At 50.0% G+C, this 17,580-nt stretch overlaps 1 pseudogene; it reads right to left on the minus strand.

The window, feature by feature from the left end:
* Window positions 1–15,866: 15,866 nt before the first annotated feature.
* Window positions 15,867–16,558, minus strand: LOC114641058 (annotated as a pseudogene).
* Between the last annotated feature and the right edge of the window lie 1,022 nt (window positions 16,559–17,580).

Below are 17,580 nucleotides of genomic sequence, written 5' to 3' on the forward strand. Positions count from 1 at the left end.
TTCCATCCATCTCAAGATTCCCATTGTGGTAAGATGGGCTATTGGAGTCAGGTGTTAGATCATGGAACTGGTGCAGTGACGTATGGTGGCCCCTAGAAGCTGTGTGGTCCTGAAAACTCAAGGACAAAGTTGAGGGTCTAGATCAGAAAATGAGCTGAGCAGTCACAGCGAGATCCTGTCCTTAGTTCCTGTTTCAGGGCTCCTGCTATCCCTGCTTTGTCCTATCCTTACTTAGCTGTCCTCATTTGCACCCTTGTTTGTACACTCAGGCCCTTCCCTGAACAGTCTCACCTCCTTTCCTACGCTCTCAGGCAAGCAGTCGGGCCTCGGCCAGGAGCTTTGCACAAAGCACCATAAAGGTATTTCCTCACAATGTGGGTTCACCTGTGAGACGCTGATCCTTGGCTTCAAGTAGAGGCCCAAATCCAGCAGGAGATGGGACAGACAGGGCCTATGTCTAAAGCCCACTTCCCAGGGCTCCTTGTTGCTGCTCTCCTGGCTTTGGGAGCTCAAGTGGCTTTGAGGACTCCTGTTCTGTTTCCAAGGGACCTTTGCTGGACTGCTGTGTGCAGTTCACCGCATTGTTTCCTTGTCTTTTATTCAGTTTTGTCTTCTCTGGGCTTTCTACCTTCGGCCTTCTGAACTCTGGAAGCCAGATGAGAAAACCACAGAGAAACAGGGTCTAAGCAAGGCCACCAGACTGGCCACCTGTTTACACCCACCACATCTCTTACTCCATGTTGTGCACATGTGACAGTCACCCTCCTCCTTGTCATTCCCTATGTCTCTCTCACTGCCCTTCTTCACACTGTCTTTGGATGGTTGCTAATGCCTGGTCATGTCCTTGTGGTGCTGGGCAGTATCAGGAGAGTGGTGGGAGTCTCGGACCCATCTCTAGGAGCTGGCAATCTCTGTCTCCTGCTTCGGCATTGAGAGAGGCAGAGCAGGGTGGACCCTGCCTAGGAGAAGAGGGGTTCATCTTGGGTTCTAGGTAAGGGTCTTGGCTTTTTGAGAGCCTGGAGCCTGGTGGAGAGCTGACATGTGACAGAAAGAGGAGGAAAGGCGAGAGAAAGAAGAGGGAGGTAAGAAGGAGGGGCTGGAAGATAGAGACGAGAGTCCAAGTAGGGATGATAGGAGTGTGGTATTCTCCTTTATTCTCCGTTTCATGTTCTTCAGCTTTAGTTACTGATGGTCAGTCAGGGTCACAGAATATTAAATGGAAAATTCTAGAGATAGCCAGTGTATGAGTTTTAAGTTGCATGCCATTCTGAATAGTGTGATGAGATAGCCCGCTGTCCCATTATGTTTCACTTGGATTGTAAGTTATTCCTTGTCCAGTGTATCATACTGTATGCGCCACCTGCCCACAGTCACTTAGGACGAGGTAATAGCTGTGTTTTTAAGTATCGACTGGGGAAGGAAGGCTGTCTTAGGATGTGTTCCCTGTGGATACAGGGGTGCTCCTGGAGGGATAACAGATAGACAGAAGTTATGACCTCATCACCAAGCACCTCTGAAAAGTCAGTCTTTGTTAAAATATATTTGGGTCTATCTCAGTACACATGACGACATCACATGAGATGCATAACTTGCTCTCTGTGCTTCTGCCAAGGCCTGGAGAGAATCCTCATGCGGTAGAGCTTGGTAAGTGGCAAGCCTCATTTGAGGCTGGCCTCATTCTGCGATTCTTCCATCTTCCACCACATGGACCCCCAGTATGCTGTGGGCTTGGTACCTCTCAGTTCAAGCCCCCAGGGAACTCTATAAGAGGTGACAAGTCAGCATTCTGGGAAATCTTGTAAATCCCTGGCAGCCTCTGGCTCTCCCTTGCAATGGCTGGCTTCCAGGCTTTTCTCAGGTACTGGGTCTCAGGCTCCCTTGTTTTTCTACCTGTGAGAGATGAGACCTGAGAGACTGTCTGGGTCCAGGTGGGAGTAAGGCTCTTGGGAAGGAGCTTGATGCTTCCTTCTGCTCAGTCTGACTATCAATGAGCACCTGGGCAGGCTCTGATCCAACTCAGGCCACTCTGCAGACATCCCTGGGGCCCTTCCTTTTGCCTGGGTGGCAAGAGACCCCACCCAAACCCCAGGCCAGGGCTAAGACCTTCGATAACTGCCAGAAGCCATCTCATGAACTCAACAAGGACTGTGGCAGTATCAGCAAGTCCTTTTTTGTCCCCGCAGCATGCACCCGCCCCAGGACAGAGGGGCCTTGCCAGCCTCCAGCCTGGTTATCTGATTTGGGGGCTGATGGGGTTTCTATGGGAAAACAATATGTTAATTTCAGAATGTTCCTGATTAGATGAAAATGATATGGCATCAAAGTTACTTCCTTAATTTATTCAGAAAATAACAAGAGAGAATTCTCTGCTATGATCCTTAATTAAACCAGAGCCTCTACCTCCCAGGCAAAGCAGGCTCTGTGCTCCAGGTGTGGGGAACAAAGGCGCCCCTGGCCTGAGTGGCTGCCCTGGGGTCTTCACCTGGTTGGGCTGCCACTTTGCCTGCAGCAGTATTGGCTGAGGTGGGCAATGGGTGGGGCTCCTCCCATTTCGGGGACCCCTCAAATATAGAGCCTTCCTGAACCTTGTCAGTCTTCCAAACCCTCATCCTGTCAATGACCCAAATCCACAGACTTAGCAGGCAGGGGTTGTTCCAGCTGGAATCCCTGGGCATCTTTAAGTATGGAACAGCTGTAGAACATGAAAGGTTCTGATGGGTCCAGGTCAGGGACTACACTGCGATCAGCCGAAGAAAATGACTTTGGAGAAGATGAGACAGGGTTATATCAAGGTTACTTCCTTAATTTGTCCAGTGGGACTTTAGTATCAGTGGAGAGAAAGCTGTAGTTACTTTTGTGTCCAAAAAAAAAAAAAAAAAAAAAACCATGAGAAGGGGGGAACTACACAGCTGGGGTCACAGTGTCATCAATTAGAGAAGAAACAGGCTATGTATCCTCAGTTTCTCTTTTCCTCCCTCCCTCTCTCTCCAGTAGTCAGAGCACATAGTGGCCTGTCCTGGAAGATGGAGGACAGAGTAGCATACTTCAGAGATGAGGCTCCTGAAACACAGTCAAGACAGAAAATAAATGTTGGATCAGAGTAAATAGAGAATGGCAGCTCAAGATTATAGGAAACAGCCCCTACCCTTGTCCTGCTTCCAAATTGCTCATCTTTCTGGCCATTCCCCACAACAATCCTGGATACCTATTCCTGGCTCTTTGAGGAGAGGTCAAGTTGTAACCATGAAATTGCAGTCAGGAGGCAATGGATTCCAATTTAGTTTTGTCTCACTCCAACTTCCCCCTCCCCTGAGCAAAGTCTCGATGATGAAAGGGTTGTCCTGAGTGGGTGTGAGGAGCTAAGTTCTTGGTGTGACTGAGACTTGCCTGGAAGTGTCTACAAGGTTGCAAGGGAAGCCTTTTTGGTGTCACTGAGGGAAGGGTACAGAATGCCTCCTGTACTCCACACACCAGGCAAGAGTCATTCCCTAGGGCCAGACATGTCACTTTCCCAGTATGGTTGCCATGGGTGATGCCTGCCCATCTCATTCTCCTTCCCTACCAGGATGTGTCTTATCTGCTGGGAAGTATAGACGGGGACTGGCTGAGGATGCATGGGGAGAAAGCTGATGGGGCCCTCAGGAGTTCTCCTGATTTAGAATACTGAGTAAAAGTTAGAGTTAGAGGCCTGGGCCTCAAGGCTGCAGCTGAAGAGGACACCAACATGCAAAAAAGTTATGTCGTGATGGGTAGGGAGGCTGGTACCTGTGTGCATCTGAGTGTGTGTGTGTGTGTGTGTGTGTGTGTGTGTAGGGGGAGAGGAGAGGATTGTGAAGGTGGTCAAGGGTCAGAGTGATAGGAAACGGGCATGGATTGGCCAGGTCGGATGGAGACAACCACAGCCAGCATTTACATAACACTGGATGCCAAGCCTGCTCCAAATTAAAAAAAAAATTCTGCTTTTATTTTCTGTGTATGTGTGTTTGGCCTCCATGTAGGTATGTGTAGCATGTCTGTGCCTGGTGCCCACAGAGGTCAGAGGAAGGCACTGCATCCCTGGAGTCATAGATAGTTGTGAGCAACCATGTAGATGTTGGGAATCGGTCCCAGGGCCTCTGCAAGAACAGCAAATGTTCTTGGTTGTTGACCCATCTCTCCAGCCTCGTGTCCCAAATGTGTTGTATATATTAATTATTATAACCCTTGCAACCAACTTCAGACATTATTAGAGCATGTTACATTGTCTGAAAGTGAGGCTCAGGGTACCATAGACAGGACCAAATACTCTAGGCTCAGTTCTTTCTTCCTTTCTCTCTTTCTCTCTTTCTCTCTTTCTTTCTTTCTTTCTTTCTTTCTTTCTTTCTTTCTTTCTTTCTTCCTCTCTTTCTTTCTTCCTTCCTTCCTTTCTTTCTTTCTTTCTTTCTTTCTTTCTTTCTTTCTTTCTTTCTTTCTTTCTTTCTTTTGAGACAGCTCAGTCTTTTTTTTTTTTTTCTTGTAGCTTAGTCTGGTCTCAAACTCTCAATATAGCTGAGGATGACCTTGAACTTCTGATCCTTGTGCTGAGGTTTTAAGAGTATACCACCATGTCCTAGATTATGTGGGATACAACTTGGGGCTTCGTGCGTGCTAGGTAATGTGGGTTGAATAAAAATGACCCTCAAAGGCTCATATATTTCAATGCTTAGTCACCAGGGAGTGGAACTATTTGAAAGGATTAGGAGGATTAGGAGGTGTGGCCTTGCTGAAGGAAATGTGTCTCTAGGGGTGGGCTTTGAGGTTTAAAACCCCATGTCAAGCCCAGTGTCTCTTTTTCTCTCTGCTTGCAGATCAGGATGTAGCTCTTAGACACTCCATTGCCATATGTGATGGCATGCTCCTGCCATGATGATAATGGGCTAAACTGTAAGCAAGCCCCCAGTTAAATGCTTTCTTTTATAAGTGTTGTGTTGGTTATGGTGTCTTTACAGCAAAAAAACAATGATCAGGGCACTAGACAAGTATGCTACTGATTGAGCTGCATCCACAGCTTCTTAATCCCAAATCATCAAACCATTGAGAAGCTCTGCCTCTTGGCTCTGGGTTGAGTGTTTCTGGTCTCATGGCTGTGGTCTTTTAGCTCTGAGTGGAGTGCCTGTGGTTCCTTGGCTCTGGGTGTGATGGTTCTGGTCTCTTGGCTTTGGGTTGAATGTCTCTGGTCTTATGGCTCTGGGTGGGCAGACTGTGGCCTCTTAGCTCTGGGTTTGGTGTCGCTGGTCTCTTAGCTCTGGGTGGGGGTGTCTGTGGTCTTGTACTCATGCTGGGGCCTCCTAGAACCACACTTTCTGACCAGCTTCCTGTTGCTTGCTCTTCATTCTCAATTGGTCTCTTGAGGGGATGTGAAACTGATTCCTGAAAGCCCAGGCACCGAGCAGGTTGTCCTGCCAGTGCCCAACCATGGAGTCACTGAAGGTGCTTGGGGCTGGAAGGGCTGCCTTTCCTGGTGGTTGGCATATGGGATGACAGGGGTGAGACAGTGAGAAGGGGGTATGTCTATAGGATGAGATCTCTGATAGCACAAGAAAGAGCATTAAGAGTAGCTTGGTATCCCTGGATGGTCCTCTGACTGCCTATGGACTGGAGTAGGGAGGCCAGTGTGAGGCAGGACAGTGAACAGAAAGATGCAGCAGCTCCTGGGCAGGTGACACAAATGAACATCTCAGGCATGGCTGGGCCTGGTGGCTGAAGTGGGGATGCAGTCCCAGAGGCACAAGCCCTGGTATTCATGGTGGGGAGAGGGGAAGGAACCACAGAGAGTGACATCTGGGTGACAGGAAAGTGAGTAGATAGCAGACACGACGGTTGGCCCATAGCCGTGGTGCCCAGGACATGGTTTTCTAGACACACAACAGACATATTGACATGAAGGTGAGATTTGATTTCCTTTGACATTTTCACTGTTTTAGGCTTCCTTCTTTTTGTATATGTGTGAGTGTACAAGCACACATGTGTGCACACACGTGTGCATAGAATGTACGTAGAGGCCAGAGGACAACCTTGAGTGTAGTTAGGTGCCACCTACATTTTTCTCTTTCTTTCTATTCCTTTGTATTTTATTTTATTTTATTTTATTTTATTTTATTTTATTTTATTTTATTTGAGGCAGGGCTCTCACTGGCTTCAAGTTTGCCATAGGCTAGGCTGGCTGGCTACACAGCTCCAGGAGTCTGCCTGTCTCCATCTCCTCACTGCTGGGATTACAAGGGCAGACCACTGTATCTGGCTTTTAGGTGGGTTCTGGGGATCACATTCAGGTCCTCCTACCTGTAAGGTAAACAGATACCTTGTTATCTCCTCAGCCCCTCTCACCTTTTGTAGTTTTGAGATCAGCTTTTACTCTGTAGCCTAGGCTGACTGGAACTCTCCATGTAGCTCAAGCTAGCCTCAAACTCATGGCAGTTCTCCTTCCTCAGTGTCTTACATGGTAGGGTGACAGGCTTTTATGCCATTGGGCTGGCTAGGAAAAATTCAGCTAGAGGCATCTTTATTTTTTTTATGTTTGAATACCACAGAAGTTCCATTCTGCAATGAGAGTTCAAATCCCCACATTGCCACTTTGTTAGTTGTGTGTTCTCTAGGAAAACCACGCCACACGCTGGGCCTTAGTGTCGTCTGCTGACAGGGCTCACTGCAGCACACACGTCCTGTGCAGTGTATAGTGGACCAGCAATGATGACCCCTGTAGGGGACAGGGTGGCTCTGGCATGTCTCTTTACTTGTCTTCAGAGCCACCTGTCCACAAGTAGGTGACACAGCTGTTCCTTTGGAATCAGAATTGTTAGAAAGGAGGACTTTCTGGGCCAGGGAGGGGTGCTGATAACCCTTCTGTATGCCATGGCCTTCTCTTCCCAATCCAATAAGGCCCTGCCTCTCCTCTGCGATTCCAGGACAAGATTGCAAAGAACCTCACTCCTGCCTGGAGACGGGCTTTCCCAGATGGGAGTTGCATTTCTCAGCCTTCCTCTTTGGCCAGGTAGTGCCACCTCAGGCCTTGTCCTGCCAGGGCAGACCTCTCAGCATGGAGCTGTCTCTGGGCTCACACCGTATTCTAGCCGTTGCCTCCTCACCCTGTAAAGTCTCAGCAGGGCTTCTGGACCAGCGTGGGCAGTGCCCATGCTCAGGCCTGCCCTGGGTTGGAGCGAGGAGAAAGAGTTCTAAAACCTTTCTGAGAGGTCAGGGGTCAGACCCCTGGCCTGAGTTTCCTCCTACCCCAACCCCGACTCTGAGTTTTCTGACAGCAGTGTGTCTGACTTTGGTGTAGTTTCTGTGGTTTAATAAGCTACAAAACCGACATTATTTTAAGCCAATCTGGATATAGCACAAAAACTCTCACCCCGTCTGTTCTGTGAAACTCAGATACCCTGACGAGAACACAGCTCACAACCAACTAATACAATATTCTACTGGGCGCGTTGTCAGCGAGCCCCACGCGGGCGCCGGCTCCCCGGAGGCCAGCCCAGCCGCCGCACCGCAGGCCCGAGCGGGGAAGCGCGGCCCGGGCGCCGCGCAGGAGGAGGACCCGAGTTGGTGCTTCGCCGGGGCGCCGCGGGTCCTCTCCGCGCGTGGCCGGGGACCGGCCGCACCAGCCCCTCGCTCCCCGCCCCCTGCCCGGGGATGCGGGAGGAGAAGAGAGAGGAGGGGAGGAGAGGCGCGTTCTGGCCTGCTGACAGCAGCTCTACTCCCACAACCCGCATATGTCTGATTCCGAAGCAGGGAAGTGTGTCCAACACACCCAATGCAAAGACAGGTTGTTGAATATTTTTTCTCTCATCACTAAAAAGGATTCCCTGCTGGGTGCAATCAAGATCCATAAACTCGCGGCTCGAGTCGGTGTGAAAGCAGCGCTCCAGCCCAGACTCCCTCGCTGGCGCTAAATGCAGGCTCCGGGCGGGCGGGCGGAGATGCGCAGACATCCGCTTGCAGTCTGGCCTTGCGACCGGCAGTTCCCGGCACATTAGGCAGTGCGCTTATTTTGGGCTACGCTTCAGTGGATTAACTTTACAGCGTAAAGTTTCGCGGTGCGGGTATGGTCCCTGTGGCGCCCCCACCCCGATGCCCCCTCCCCCGACTCTTTTCTGTGCAGAGCCAAGGGCAAGTGCAGCGTCCTGACAGGGTTGTCAGCAGCCCGAAGGTCAGGCAAGCAGAGCAGGTGGTTCCCTGCTGACCCCTGGTTCCCTTGGAGAGGTAAGCAGTTGCTGACCCAGCCTGCCTCTGGGCTTGCAAGATACCCAGTGTCCTTGTCCCGTGGCAGACACCAGCTTCCCGACTTAGAAGATCTCGCATTCATCTCTGGTGAGGTTGAGAGGTGGGGTGGGCTGCTGCTTGGGTAGCAAGCTCATGATCCTGCCCCACCCATCATTGTCCTAATGGGACAGGAGGCCAGGTCACATCTTGGAGACTGGAATACTCCTGGCCATGTAAAGACTGTGTCTTCTTTACCTTCTGGGTTGATCCCTGCCCCCCAAATTGGGAGACTGAGGCAGTTAGGGAGCAGCAGAGTCTCTGCTGGGCTATAGGAGAACACTGGGGCCATTGACCAGAGTTGTGGAAAGTGTGGAAGTTAGAAGTGCCCTCTCCTATTTCTTTCTGATACTTAAGGGGGGAAGAGCGCAGAGTTCTTGTGGCAAGATAGGCCTCCTTTCCCCTCCCCCTCTCCATACTCTCCATGACCATCCTCTGGCCTTAAAATTCCCATAGACTACTAAGGGACGATGCAAAGGGTCATCTCAAAACCAACTCCGCTCTTCCTCAGCACCCCAATGGGGGAGGGGAGGGCACTGCACGCGGTGTATTCCAAATCAGAATGAGCTTCAGCGGGTAAGCAGGCAGAGGGAGGTCCTCTCTTGTGCTGTGCGATCTATTACATAGAACTTAGTCATCCAAAAAGGACCAGTGGTGCTGCCGTGATGCTGGAGCAGACCCAGAGGGCCCATGGACAGGCGATAACAGCCTTCCACCCAGCCACCTATTTGCCCATTTCTTAGGGCTGACTGTGTACCCGGCATAGTGTTTAGGCAGCAAATGAGTTTGAATGGAAGGCGAAGTGGAAAGGGCTGGAGAAGCGGGAGAGAGTTTTAGAAGAGGCTGCTTAAGGGAAGAAATGCTGCCTGGGTCCTGTCCCTCTGTGAGCCAGTGCTGAGTGAGAGCTGGAAGGATCATCTTGTCTCCAGCCCGTGTCCTTCTGGGCTTCTCAATGCTTGCAAGAGACCCCAAGAAGAATTTTGCCTGGAACGGCATCTCACACCAGTGCAAAAAAAAAAAAAAAAAAAAAAAAAGATAAACGAAGAGAAAGGAAGTGTAGGAAGGTTTGGGGGAGCCCTGGACTGAAAAATCCTCTTCTCCTCACTTATGAATCATAAATCATTCTGGTCCCCCCACCCCCACCCCACAGATCAGCACATTGCAAAGACAGGTTGTTGAATATTTCTCTCTCATCAGTAAGAAGGCCTCCCTGCTGGGTGTAATCAAGAACCATAAACCCTCCTTTGCTGCAGGGTTGGTGTGAATTAAGCCCCTCTCAGCTGCCCTCGATTCAGACAGCTCAGGCCCAGCTGACAGCGCAGGCACTGGTGCACTGAAGAGTCCAGAGCAAGGAGTGGGGGCTGCGGCTGGGGCTCCTCATGTTTCCACCCTCACAGCTTATCATGACGGGTGGAACTCAGGGTGCCTCTCCACAAAGGTCAAGATGGAGGGAAATCAATGCCTTCAGAGGAGTCTGGGTAGTGAGACACACTGTGGGAAAGCCTTGGCTCTCTCTATAGGTCCTGAGGTCCCCAGGAAGAGGAGCAGAGTCAGAATGACTTCTGAGACCTTGTGAGTTGCTTGTTGGTGAGCTTCCTGGTCAGTTGACATGGCTTCGCTCTGGTTTTCAGAATTGTTTGTTTCCAGATGGGAGGGTATAAGGACCTAGTGTTGCCCCCCCCCCCCAGGGCTGGGATGGAGCTGGGAGATGGGGAGATTGACAGGAGAAGACAGAGTTGGGGAGAGGTACCAGGCAAGCTGACTGCTTGCTTAGTCAGAAAAGGCATCCTCCTGCTCTTTGGAAACCCATTAGCAGAACTAGGTTAGTCTTCAGAACTAGACAGCGCTGGGCAAGAGACTGTCCTATCTTTCCCTGTCCTATCTTTCCTTGACTTTCAACCTCCGATGTGACCCTGTCCAGTGTCACCACCACTGCCTAGATGCTTGACTCAGACCACTTTTCTTCAGTGACTCACGAACTGCCCCCAATATTCCATTCAGAATTGATCCTTGTGGTCAGCCAGTAAGCCCCACAAAGACACGAACAATATAGCAAGTATACCATGCATTTCCTTACCTCAGGGGCCTTTGAGTTCACCACCCCTTGATCTTTATCCATTTCTTTCTAGCAAGTTCCTATATGCATTTCAGAGACTTGTGGAGAACCTTCCTGATCAGGACCAACTGGGCTCCCTGGGCAATTGCACAGTCATGCCTACTATCCTGTATCATGATCTTCGTGCCAGTGAGTGTCCCCCTCCTGCTGGACAGGTGCTTCCCCCTTAGGGCTTGAATTAGACGATTCTGCTCTCTGTACCCAGAGCCCAGCACTTACCTTGTTGGGATGAACAAAACCTGAATTTTCTTTTCTTCTTTTCCCCCTCAAGTCAGGGTTTCTCTGTGTAGCCCTAGCTGCACTGGGACTCTCTGTAGACCAGGCTGGCCTCGAACTCAGAAACCTGCTTGCCTCTGCCTCCCAAGTGCTGAAATTAAAGGCATGGGTCACTACCACCTGGCCAAAACCTGAATTCTGATCACCAAACTTCAGCATCACTCTCTCCTGTCTGTACCTGTTTTCCTGGGTAGGCGAGTGTACCCTAGTTTCCATGTACCAATCAACTGTGGGCCTGTCTTTTGAGCTCTGAGGGGGCAGGGTGGCTCTGCTTCCTCTCTGAAAATACAGATTCTAAGTGGGCGTTGCTGAAGCTTATCGGTACTGGATTTGGAGTTTTTGGTGAGGTAGATGGATCATGGTGTCTACAGGGTTGTGCTGTGTAGCTTCCTGGGGAGCAGGGGGTGGGTGCTGAAGGAGTGTTTTCAGTGCCATGCCTTCCTGGGGTTGGAGGGGCCTTTCTGCTTCAGCCTGGAAGGTCGGATGCTGTGGTTTTGATCTCAGGGTTGGTACCCAGTGTTGGGCACATAGCTGGTGGGGAGTTGCTCAACTCCTAATGTGTCAAACCCTGTAGATCTCCAGGAGACAAAAGGGCAGTGTCGTCGGGATAGTGGCTGCCTCCTCTACCTCTCTGGGGAGGCTTGGAGCAGGATCTCAGCTGAAGCGAGGGCTTCCTCTCAGGCAGAGAGCAAGCTGCCCTCCGCCTCTGCAGGAGGGATATTGCCCAGCTTCAGGGCTCCTATAACTCTTTCAAGACAATCACTTTATTTATATGAGTTTGTTTTAAAAAACCCGCAGACGATCCACCCAGGGACCCCTCCGACCGCCTCGGCTTGATTCTCTCCTCTCCTGCGAGTCCATAACTCTTAGTCTTTTGATTCTCTCAGTCCTCAAACTATAAAAATCTTATTTCTATAAGGTCTTTTATGGTTACCCAGATAGTCAATAGTGTCATTTTCATTCATATCATTCTGCAGGGAAGTTAGAGGAAACGGAGCAGACAGAGGAGAGCTATAAATAAGGCTCAGCTACACAGGGCCCCAAGCGGATCCCACTGCGTTCCTTTAAAACTGCTCATGCACAGAATACACGCACTACATACACAAGCACACACAGATATGCACATGGTGCCCACTCATGCCTAGAGACAGGTGCACACAGGTTCAGCCATGCACATAGACAATGGCTTTGCCCCTTGGGCAAGGCCTGGGTGCTTGTATGGATGCTGCTTGCATGTGTGTATGCATGCGTGTGCTAGAGAGAGTATACACACACACACACACACACGCACACGCTACATACCCAAGACTGGGTAAGTATTAGAGAGAAAAAAATAAAAAACAAACCCTTTCTGGAATTTGCCTGGCTTTGAAGAGCCGAGAGCAGACAGCAGCACTGGCTGTGGCAGGATGGGGGGAGCAAGGCAGGCCAGCCTGGAAAACAAATTCCAAAGCTATGAAGCACAGGGCTGGGCACTCAGCCACCCATGAGCTCATGTGCTGGAGCTTCAGAATTCCCACTGACACAGGAGTCTGAGTCCCTCAGCAAGCTCTGGGAATGTTGCAGCCACTCCTCTGGGCCCCTTCTCACAGTTTTGGTGGTGTCTTCTGAGGGCCAGACCCCTCATTCCTGGTGGACTAAAGGAGCTTTTTGATTCCAGATTGTGCCTAGCTGCAGCTCCATAGAGGCTGTCTACAGCCTCAGAGCTAATGGCTTTGTCCAGTAGAGAGGGGTGTGGGGAGGGGATAACGTACAGAAGGGGACACCTAGACGGAGTCAGACAAAGCTATCGGGGACTGATCCAGGTCTGAGAAGGACTTGGAAATTTTCCTCAGGGGAGCACAACAGGTCCTGGGAGGAGGGTGTTGGGGGAGGGGAAGGGCTGTATGGCCCAGTGGTTACTCTTATGGTCATTTTTTTTTTTTATTAGTGGGGCGTGTTTGACACAGGGTTTCCCTGTGTAGCCCTGGCTGTCCTGGGACTCACTCTGTAGACAAGACTGGCCTTGAACTCAAGAGATTTGCCTGCCACTGCCTCTTGAGTGCTGGGATTAAAGGTGTATATTACCACCTGTTTTTGTGGTTGTTGTTGTTTTTTAAAAAGATTTATTTATATTTTATTTATATGAGTGCACTGCAGCTGTCTTCAGACACACCAGAAGAGGGCATCAGATCCCATTACAGATGGTTGTGAGCCAGCCTGTGGTTGCGGGAATTGAACTCCAGACCTCTGGAAGAGCAGTCAGTGCTCTTAACTGCTGAGCCATCTCTCTCCAGCCCGTCCTGGTTCTTATTATCCCTTTTGATTTTGATAGTATTGGTGTTGGAATCTAGGCCCTTGCATATGTTAGACATGTGCCTTATCACTGAGCTACACCCCTAGCCCCAAATCTGGCTCACTGGTTACCAGCTTAAAAGAAGGACTGGCCACCAAGCAAGGGAGCTGAGTTCACACTGTTACCGGATATGGAAGCAGACAGACACTCTTCTAGCTCTGAACATTTTTACCCTAGGGAATCGTGGGAAGAAGGAGCTCCCAGGCCATTCCTAGTTTGGGAAATTGCAGGTAGACTAGCTACACTCCAGGGGTCTCCTTAGTTTCCCCATCTGCAAAATGGGGGTAGTGGGTTCTGGCTATTTGCAACATTGTAGGGATACTGTTGGGAGGGGCTCCACCACTCAGGGGTACCCAGGAGCTTCTTCAGAAAGCAGTATGTTTAGAGCTTGTAAGAAATATAACCCACAAGGGTTCCTGGGACCCTGAGAAAGCTACACTCTTAGTTTTCTCTACCCTCCCATCACTGAAGTGCTTAGACGGAGCCTGGGGCTCTGAGCTCAAGGGCCTGGAATTTCTCTATTCCTCTCCCCCCTCTTCTACAAGGGAACTATTAATTGTAATTTAAGCTTCCCAAGTTAAAAGCAGCGTGTAGATTCAAAGATTCTTTCATGGCAATTACATATCGTTTCTGGCTGCACTTTAGTGCCAGGCTTTTATCTGTTGTTCTGGGGGAATCACTTACCGGCCAGAGCACTGAGCTTTACACGGATTCCTCCCTGATTATGTTTAATGGCAAAAGGAGAGTTAACTCTCCGCCCTCCTGAAAGGTGACAGTAGTTCCCCAACTCAACCAGACACAGCAGGGAAGGGCCAGGCACTTGGGAGTTGCAGGCACCTTCATGTTCTAGAGTCATTTGTACAAGGCTTTAAGGGGACCCGCGTGGTTCAGGGCAAAGCAGGGTTTGTTGATGTTCTGAATGCCAACAGTAGTTAATTGCTTACTCTACACATTCCATAACAATGCGAGGCTACTGGGTACCAGGCTCTGGGCTGGCATCATCTCCTTAGTCACACTGCAAGGTGCTGGATCTTTATGGCCACATGGACAGACAGACAGACAGACACACACACACACACACACACACACACACCCCACCCCCATGTGGTGCAGGGACACGGCATTTGAGCCCTCATCTAAGTCACAAATGTTTGCTTGGACACCTTTCACACAGAACCTTCTCTGCATGTGTTCGCCTGTCCCTCGAGTAGTTGAGAGACCACAGGAACTTGGTGTGAGTCTTGGGACATCATGGGATGGCATTATAGAGTCGGGCTCCTGTGTCCACTTCCACTGTGCCCCTGACACCCATCTGTCATTCCCAATTGGAATGGTAGCCTACTTTGTCCCATAGCTGGGTAGCCATCCTGTGCTGCGGGTGTTGCTCTGTCAATTTCAACTAGAGCAGCGTTCACATCAGGCCTCCTCTAAACCTTCTCTCTTGTCTGAGGTCTCGGCAAGAGCCTCCATCTCAGGACAAGAAAATGTCATGGTCATTCTTGGCTCCTGTGTTCTCTTCACTTCCAGTCATTGGCCAATCCTGCTGGCTGCACTTTAAAGGCGTACCTCTGATCCCCCTTTGCCACTGGTCACTGCCACCCTGGTACATCCTCAGCTGGCTCTCTGCAGTGACTTCCAAGCAGGTGCCCTGCTTCTGCTCTTTGTCTCTATAGAAGTCTGGGGAGGGCTCATTTCAGACCAGGTCCTCTGGAGGGCCTTAGAGTGGCCAGCAAGTTCTTTTTTTTTTAATTTCAACATATTTTATTGACTCCAGAGCCAAACATGGCAGCATTTGGTCAGTTATGAAAGGCACCTCATTGAAAAATACATCACAGTGTTGTTGGACAATCCCAGTCCTAGGATTTGAGGGTAAGAAGGACAGTCTTTGGATGATTTAGCTTAAGACATTTTAGCTTTTTCTCAACCCTTCACTGTAGAGGACTGAACCCAGGGCTATATAGCGCCAGGCACACACACATGCTACTGAGCTACATGCTACTGAGCTACATTCCTAGGCTTCGTTCAGTTATTTAAAAGGGTCCTGTGCCAGCACTAGGGAGGCAGAGGCAGGCAGATTTCTGAGTTCGAGGCTAGCCTGGTCTACAGAGTGAGTTCCAGACTGCCAGGGCTACACAGAGAAACCCTGTCTCAAAAAACCAACCCCCTCAAAAAAAAGATATAAAAGGGTCCTGTGGATGAATGAAGGCAAGGTTGTAAGACTAGTGTGTGCTGGGTGGCTAAAGGCTTTGTCACCAGAGCAGGCAACTTTGAAGTCATTAGTATGGGATCTGTGACCCCTTGCTCCCCACAATTCCAGTAAATGATCTGCTGAACCAGCACCCGTGAGCTCATGCCCCTGTCTCTTCCATCCACGCAGGTGAGTCTTTAACTTTATGGAATGAGGGGCCACCATCAGTCAGCAGCCCCCTCCTCTGCACAGGATCCACAGGCCCAGTCTGACTGCTGTGTTCTTGGCCTAGTGATCCGTGAGGTTCTTATGCAGAAGCTGAGGTCTCTTAGAGAGCATTAGCTTTGTGGTCCAGAGGAAACGAGGCTGATTGCTTAAAAATAATACCATGTCTCCTTATTTGCACCAAAGCCCTCCAATCACAGTTTTTTAAAAAAATTAATCTTTTCTCTTGCTTATACTTTAAAAATTCTCACCTATGTGTAAAAAAATTTTTTACTAATTATAACACTGCCACTGTTCCAAATCTCCTCTTGAGTTGCTCCCCACCTCCCTCACCATTCATCCATCCTTCCTTCCCATGACCACCCTCTTCCCTTCTGCCCAGCACCTAAGAGCAGGGATCACACGGTGGGGAGATGAGTATTGGTGCAGTCTTGCCTGGCCTTCTCTTACTAGGATGTGGCTTTGGAGAAGGCTGCCAGGATGCTTGCAAACACAATGTCAGGGGTCTGGGATGCATCAATGACTCGGTGAATGCCATGCTTCCTGTAGTACTCCATGAGCAGAGTGGTCTGAGTGTGGTAGGCCTCCAGGCGGGGCCTTCAAGGCCTTCTCGTTGTCATCTGACCTGCAGATCAGGGGCTCCCCAGTGATATCATCTTTCATGGGCTCCGTTGGAGGGTTGAACTCCTCATGGTAGGACCTGCCACTGAGAGGGTGGATCAGCCTTCCAGTGATTCTTCGGATCAGCAGGGAGTCTTGGATGCTGAACTCAATGACTGAATCGAGCTTCTCTTTCCTCTTCTCCATGAGGTCGTCAAACATTTCAGCCTGCCTCACAGTCTGAGGGAAGCATCTAGAAGAGAGCCATTTTTGCATGAAGGAGTCTCCAAATTCTTCTCAATGAACTCCACAGCCATTTCATCACTCACCAGTTTTCCAGCATCCATTGTCGCCTTCAGCTTTTTTCCCAGCTCTGAGCTACCATGGCTCTCAGCACGTCCCCAGTGGCCAAATGACACACACAGAAGTTTTCAACCAATTTGGGTGCCTGGGTCCCCTTGCCAGCCCCGGGCGGCCCCAGCAACAAGGCCTGGATGCCCTTCAGACACTCTGGTTCAGAAGCCAACACGTTGGGAGCCATGTCTACCAAAGCCTCACTCCAGCAGCCACCCGCACACTTCACAGGTCTAGTGCTTCTAGGCCAGCCGGCCAGCAAGTTCTTATGTGCGCTGTTCTGTGTCATCCCATCTCACTACAGGCCTCTCCTGGTCTTCCCCTCCCCTTGCCAGGGATGTTTTCCCACCCTGTTTCTGCTCGGGTAACTCCCTTACATCCACTTTCAAGTCTTTGCTCAAATATCACTTCTTAATGAGGTTGTCTTAAATATCTTCTTTGATTTCACAGCCTGCTGCCTTTTGAGGCCCTGCCCTCTGATCCTTCGTCTTCTGCTGATCTTTTTCTTCTTTTCTTGCCCTCTTCTTTCTCCCCTAGAAGATACCCTTCCCATAGCAGGTTGAATGCACAGAGAAAGAGACGGTGATAGAGAAGTTTCCTTGGAGGGAATGTACTGGGAAAGGCTCTCAGATCTGTGGGAAGGAAGCAGCCCAGGGCAGAGGCATGTGCCATGTGATGCAGTCACAGCAAAGGCTGGAGCGGATGCCCAGGGACCTGGGATCCAGGAGAGCTTTCAAAGTGGCTAGGCATTAAGAGGATGCATGGGACATTTGTGATTCTCTACTGACATTGGATGAAGGCTGCCCTTAGGGAAGGGAGTAGCTGTAGGTGAAGCAGCTCCCTTTTCTGACTGGTTTTGCAGAGAGACCCTGCTGAATGGCCGTCCATCAGCACTCCCATAACAAGGGAGAGGCGTCTCAGTTCCAAAGTGGGGAACCGGGGCAGACCAGAGAATCCATTATACATTTAAAATATACAAATGAGTATTGACATATTATATTCATTATTTATTCTTCTCTTCCGCCGTACGGGGAATTACATGAGGGAAAGGCTGTCCGTGGCTACCACTGCATGAGGTTTCTCAAGTGCTTGGGACAGTAGGCTCTCCATAAATGTTTTCTAAATGAATGAATGAGCCGGTTCAATATTCTCTCTCTGTCTCTGTGTCTCTGTGTCTCTGTATCTCTGTCTGTCTCTGTCTCTCTCTTT

The sequence above is a fragment of the Grammomys surdaster genome, unplaced genomic scaffold (genome assembly GCF_004785775.1).
Source record: "Grammomys surdaster isolate TR1022 unplaced genomic scaffold, NIH_TR_1.0 125863, whole genome shotgun sequence".
Lineage (NCBI taxonomy): Eukaryota > Metazoa > Chordata > Mammalia > Rodentia > Muridae > Grammomys > Grammomys surdaster.